Raw genomic sequence first — 7169 nt, 5'->3', positions numbered from 1 at the left:
TAAACCATCGGGGGTAAACAGATCCCGAGCCTTAATGGACATCACTTCCAAAATCTTCAATTTGGCAGAGAACTATCTTCTATCAATTTCCTTGTTTACACATTTTTTTGGGGGGGGGATTAGAAAATCAGGAGACTTTCTGAGCTGTACTCAACTGAGACAGGGCAAATTGACATTAATTCAGTCCATTTTCAATCAGATTGTAGAAATGTGGGGGACCCCAGTAATAGACCTGTTTCCCAGTATCAACAGAAGGGATCCGTCAGGCCTTATACGCTTTCATGATCCTTGGCTGCAGAATCTTGCATATGCCTTCACACCCCCCCCAGCCATCCTCATCCCAGCAGTTCTATGAAAGGTCAAGGCTAATATTAATAGCTCCCCTCTGGCCAAAAAGAACTTGTTTCTCCTGCTGGTCACAGATTCTTAAGGTACCGTCACACTAAGCGACGCTTCAGCGATACCGACAGCGATCCGGATCGCTGCAGCGTCGCTGTTTGGTCGCTGGAGAGCTGTCACACAGACCGCTCTCCAGCGACCAACGATGCCGGTAACCAGGCTAAACATCGGGTTACTAAGCGCGGCCCTGCGCTTAGTAACCCGATGGTTACCCTGGTTACCAGCGAAGACATCGCTGAATCGGCGTCACACACGCCGATTCAGCGGGAGATCCAGCGACGAAACAAAGTTCTGGACTTTCTGCCCCGACCAGCGATATCACAGCAGGGGCCTGATCGCTGCTGCCTGTCACACTGGACGATATCGCTAGCCAGGATGCTGCAACGTCACGGATCGCTAGCGATATCGTCTAGTGTGACGGTACCTTTAGGTTCTTCTGGACCTTCTCTCTCATGGAATGGTGTTCCACCCTCTGTCAGCAAATCTCTAAACAATGTGGAATTGAAAGGGTGTTATTGAAAGGAAGAGGTTTTTCAGATAAATTAGTCTCTACACTCCTCCACTAAAATCTATGGAAAAAATTCCTATCCACTTCTGGAGTAAAGGTACAGGATTACTAAGATCTTAGAGTTTCTACAGAAGGGACTAGAACTGGGCCTCACAATAAGGGCTCATTTCCACTTGCGAGGAAAACGGACGAGTGCCATCCGATAAATCAGATTGCACTCGGATCAATGTTCAGCTGCGTGTTTTTTTTCTCAGCTGAAATCGGACTGAGAATCGCAGCATGCTGCAATTCTCAGACGAGACTCGCCAATGTAAGTCAATCGGTGCAAGAAAATCGCGCAGCACTCGCATCATGTGAGTTCTGTCTGATTTTTTTTTTATTTTTTTTTATTTTTTTTTAACACACCTGTCTCCTTTGAAAAGCCGGTAATTCAGCACAGTGTACAGTAAAATCACACTGACAGCTTAGATTTATACACATATAATAGGTATATATACATATATAAGTGAGATGGATATAGATTATATATAATCTTTATTTTTATATAGCGCTAACATATTCCACAGCACTTTACAGGTTGCACACATTATCATCACTGTCCCCGATAGGGATTCTAGATTGTGAGCCCCATCAGTATGTCTTTGGAATGTGGGAGGAAACCGGAGTGCCCGGAGGAAACACACGCAAACACGGAGAGAACATACAAAATCTTTGCAGATGTTGTCCCGGGTGGGATTAGAACCCAGGACCCCAGCGCTGCAAGGCTAATATATATATATATATATATATATATATCTCTATATATATATATATATATATATATATCAGCACTAGATAGCAGAAAAGCCGGTACTTCAATTGTCGGCTTTTGCTATCTCCTTCACAAACCTGACAGAATGAGATATGGCTTACATACAGTAAACCATTCCAGATCTCTTATTTTATTACATATTCCTGACTACTAATATAAGAAATGTCTTTGTGTAAAATTTGGTAGCTCTAGCTGTTAAAATAAAGGGTTAAATTACAGAAAATTGGTGTGGGCTTCCATGCAACTTTCTCCGCCAGAGTGGTAAAGCCAGTGACTGAGGGCAGATATTAATAGCCTAGAGAGGGACCATGGATATAGAAACCCCCCCAGCTAAAACCATCTGCCCCAGCCACCCCAGAAAAGGCACATCTGTAAGATGCGCCTATTCTGGCACTTGGCCATTCTCTTCCCACTCCTGTGTAGGGGTGGGATATGGGGTAATAAAGGGTTAATGTCACCTTGCTATTGTAGGGTGACATTTAGCCAGGTTAATAATGGAGAGGCATCAAGACAGCTATCCATTATTAATCCAATACTAGTATAGTAGTAAATGGTTAATAACACACACTAAAGTATTTTAATGAAATAAAGACACGGTGCTGTAATAGTTTATTATACTCTTAATCCAATTGAAGACCCTTGTCACCTGAAACAAAGTTAAAATAAAAAATCAACAATATCCCATACCTTCCGTCGTTCAGTCTTGTCCCATGCTGTAAATCCATTGGCAGGGGTTAAAAAATTTTACAGCCAGGAGCCTGCTAATGCAGCTGTGCTCCTGACTGTAAAAAGTGGGGAATGAATGGGAAGCAGGGGAACGTAGCTACCTAGACTTGCGGTATATTCAGAATATTTTCCCACGCTATAGTTCATATGAGGTTATGCCAGCAGGGGGCACACCGCAAGTCTAGGTAGCTACGTTCCCCTGCTTTCCATTCATTCCCCAACTTTTACAGGCAAAAGCACAGCTGCATTAGCAGGCTCCTGGCTGTAAAATTATTTAACCCCTTCAGATGGATTTACAGCATGGGACAAGACTGAACGACGGAAGGTATGGGATATTGTTGATTTTTTATTTTAACTTTGTTTCAGGTGACAAGGGTCTTCAATGGGATTAAGAGTATAATAAACTATTACAACACCCTGTCTTTCATTAAAATACTTTATTCCTAATATGTGTGCGTGTTTTATTAACCATTTACTGCTATTTGATTAATATGGATGGGTGTCTTATTGACGCCTCTCCATTATTAACCTGGCTTAATGTCACCTTACAATAGCAAGGTGACGTTAACCATTAATTACCCCATATCCCACCACTACACGGGAGTGGGAAGAGTGGCCAAGTGCCAGAACAGGCGCATCTTACAGAACAGGCGTTCTATATCCATGGTCCCTCTCTAGGCTATTAATATCTGCCCTCAGTCACTGGCTTTACTGCTCTGGCGGAGAAAATTGTGCGGGAGCCCACGCCAATATTTTCTGTGATTTAACCCTTTATTTTAACAGCTAGAGCCCCCAAATTTTGCACAAAGACACTTCGTACACTAGTAGTCAGGAATATGTAATAAAATAAGGGATATGAAATGGTTTACTGTATGTAAACCGTGTCTCATATCCTGTCGGGTTTGTGAAGGAGATAGCAAAAGCCGGCAATTGAATTACCAGCGTATCTGCGTTCGCATGATTTACCTCCTTGTTTTTTTTCTTTTCTCTCAAGTGGAAATGAGCCCTTAGTATCTTAAAGGTACAGGTAGTAGCTCTAAGAACATTGTATAATGAAAGTATAGCAGGCAACCCTTGGATAGCATGATTTATCAGGGCCACCGCAAGGTCTAAACCATTAGCCCTTCAAAGAATACCATCTTGGGACTTAGAACTAGATTTAACAGATTCTTTCCTCCCCCCCCCCCCCCCCCCCCCTTCTTCCTTTTTCGACCTATAGAGTCGATCCCTCTTGAAACCATATCGCTTAAAACTGCCCTCCTGATAGCCCTAACCTCAGCCCGGAGAGTAAGTGATCTCCAAGCTCTGTCTGCAGGTCTTCCCTTCACAAAAATTCTGGAAGATAGGTCGGGTTTTAGGATAACCCTACCTTCCAAAAGTAGCATCCTGATTCCAAGAGATAATCCTTCATTCTGCTCAAATCCTAAAAATAGGGAAGAAAAATTTCACACATTAGATGTGAGATGTCTGATTCAGTACCTAGAGTCCACCCAGAGGTTGTAGGAAGGGTCTCTGTCTGCTTTTGGGGACCTAGGAAAGGACTCAAGGAATCCAAGAGCACTATAGCGCATTGGATAAGATGTGATAGCCTCTGCATACTTATCTACTGGAAATGTAGTTCCAGAGGGGCTAAAAGCTCATTCCACAAGAGCTATGGTGACCTCCTGGGCTGAAGGGTCAGAGGTATCAATAGAACAAAACTGTAAGGTGGCCACCTGGTCATCACCTTCAACCTTTTTCAGGCCCTATCATCTAGACCTAAGCATAGTTACTTACCAATAACAGTATTTCTCAGAGCCCATGACAGCACCCGCTTATTTCTCCCTCCCCCCCCCCCCCCATATCAAGTATGCGTTGAGCACGTTTTTTATTGTGTAGTGTGTTTATGTATAGACACGGTGTGTTCCTATTAAGAAATATGATAAAAGCATATTTTTTGTTGTCGCTTTACCTGGAGGACCTTCGATGCTCTGTAAACCAACTGAGGCGGGGGAGAGGTACCGCCCTTTTATTTTGTATTTTTCCTGTCCCTGAAGGGCTGATTCCCTCTCTCCATGGTGCCATCATGGGCTCTGGGAAATACTGTTATCGGTAAGTGCTTTTTTACCCTTCGCCATGACAGCACCCACTAAGAGAGAGGGACCCGCCCATAGGAACAGGAAACCTACAGAGACAAAAAGGGCGGTCCCCCTCTCCTTCTCAGTTGGTTTCCTGTTCCTATCGGAAAGCCTGGAATACCTACATGGAGGGAGGTGGTCGGAGCACCTCCATGTTACCTGACCCATGCACCCGCCTGTGTGGTATCCGAGGGAACAGCAGGGGCTGCGGTGGCAGCGTCGGGGGAGGCACTGCACGCATCCCCCCCTCGTCTGGGCACCATCCGGCAGGTTCCGGGCGACAGAGTCCGGCCTATGGAGGAGGCAAGTGTGGAGGATCATCCGCTCTCCAGCGGCGCTGCTGGGTGAGTGTTTCGCTAGGAGCGGCGGCGGCAGCATCGCGCGGGTAAGTCCGCGCTGATTCACTGAACCGGAAGTGGTTGGGTACACTTCCGGTTCGCGACAGGATGACCGCGCTTTTCAAATACAGGCCGGGACACAGAGCTAATCGCTCACTATGCTGTCCCCGGCACATAACGAGCTTCCACCAGTGGTGGATGCCAGCGCTGAGAAAAGCAGCACTAAGTCTGCAAAAAAGAGTAATCGCTCCATGGCAGGTGCTGATACTCACAGGAGTAAGACAAGAAGTAGAGATTCAGATCTACTCATTCCCCACACAGAGTTTCCACCTCCAAGACCGGTATGACGTTAGCTTCACTGGGTGAGTGTTTCATGGTCCTCTACCTATAAGCTGATCCCTTCCTTCTCTGCCTATCCCCTTAGGCTAAAAAGACCAGTAAAACTAAGCACAAGCAATGTGCCCCATGTTTGCAACCCCTACCCGACACGTACCCCAAGAGGTTATGTCAGAACTGTATAAAACAGACTTTGCAAGACGAGGAGGCTGTTACAACCACAAATATTAGGGCCATAATAAGGCAGGCAATCCAGTCTCTCGGATCAAAATCGCTAGAGAAACGTGGAAATAAGCGCCTCTCTCCTGCCTCTAGTACGGAATCTGAAGAGGGCCTCATCCGGTCTTCTAATACTTCAGGATCATCTCCCAGCTCTTCTGAAGATGAAGGTGGAGCATGTTTTCATGTAGAAAGTATAGACAACCTCGTAAGTTCCGTCAGGAACACTATGGGGTGTCCAGATACGAGAGCTGTAAAATCTGCACAGGATATCATGTTTTCAGGTCTGGGTCATAAGAAAAGGCGAGTTTTTCCAGTTGTTTCTGCTGTCAAAGACCTTGTAAAAAAAGAGTGGGACAAACAAGGGAAAGGGTTTCTCCCATACTCTTCTAAGAGGCGTTACCCCTTCAGTGACGAGGAGCTAGCAGTATGGTCCAAGGTTCCGAAAGTAGATGCAGCAGTGGCATCCACCTCGAAACAATCATCTCTTCCTGTGGAGGATGCAGGGATCCTACTAGATCCTATGGATCGCAAGACTGAAGCACTCCTGAAAAGATCCTGAGAGACAAACACAGGAGCCTTTAAGCCTGCCATATCTAGCACGTGCACTGCAAGGTCATTGCTGGTATGGGTAGACCAGCTGGAACAGCAGATAAAAGGAAAAATCGCAAGGGACAAAATCTTACAAGCAATCCCTTTAATTAAAAGTGCTGTGGCATTTTTGGCTGACGCTTCAGCGGATTCCCTAAGATTGGCGGCAAGGTCTGCAGGACTTGTCAATGCGGCTCGTCGAGCTCTCTGGTTGAAGGGATGGAAGGGTGATGCACAATCTAAGTCCAGATTATGTACAATCCCATGCCAGGGTGAGTTCCTGTTTGGGAAGGTTCTTGACGAACTCCTTAATAAAGCAGGAGAAAGAAGGAAGGGATTCCCTAAACAGTTTCTTCCTTCTTATAGGAGAGTGTTTAGGAGACGGCCGTTCAACAGAAGGAGGCCGTATGAACCGCAGAGAGACCGTTGGGATTTGAAGGAAGCAAAACCGAAAGGTGCCTTATTCAGTAACCCCGAGACCTCTAGACGTGGTAGATACCATCAGTAGTATCCCAGTAGGGGGAAGACTGAAATTTTTCCATCAACAGTGGGAGCAGATATCTTCGAACCAATGGATCCTTAACATAATCAAAAGGGGACTAAAATTAGAGTTCTTCAAATTACCATCAGATACTTTTGTAGTTACATCATTAAAAGCGCCGGAACAACATAAAGCGCTTCAAATAGAAATTCTGATCCCTTTGGCTAAGAATGTTCTCATAGAGGTACCAAAAAATCAGGAGAGGAAAGGATTCTATTCTTCTTTGTTTCTGATTCAGAAACCAGATGGTGCTTTCCGTACTATAATAAATCTAAAGAGATTAAACTCCTATCTCCGTGATCACACCTTTAAAATGGAATCGATAAGATCAACTATTAAACTTTTGTTCCCTAGGTGCTTTATGGCGGGTCTAGATTTGAAAGATGCATACTACCATCTTCCCATCTGTGCAGAACACCAACAGTATCTCAGAGTAGCGGTACAGCTACAGGGCCGGATCCGTCACTTCCAGTTCACAGCCATGCCGTTCGGCCTCTCCATGGCTCCTTGGGTTTTCACAAAGGTTATGCTCGAGGTGATGGCTTATCTGCGTCATCAAGATACGTTAATTGTTCCTTATCTA

The sequence above is a fragment of the Ranitomeya imitator genome, chromosome 1, assembly GCF_032444005.1.
Source record: "Ranitomeya imitator isolate aRanImi1 chromosome 1, aRanImi1.pri, whole genome shotgun sequence".
Classification (NCBI taxonomy): domain Eukaryota; kingdom Metazoa; phylum Chordata; class Amphibia; order Anura; family Dendrobatidae; genus Ranitomeya; species Ranitomeya imitator.
The sequence above is the reverse complement of the archived record's forward strand: the minus strand, read 5'-3'. Positions refer to the sequence as shown.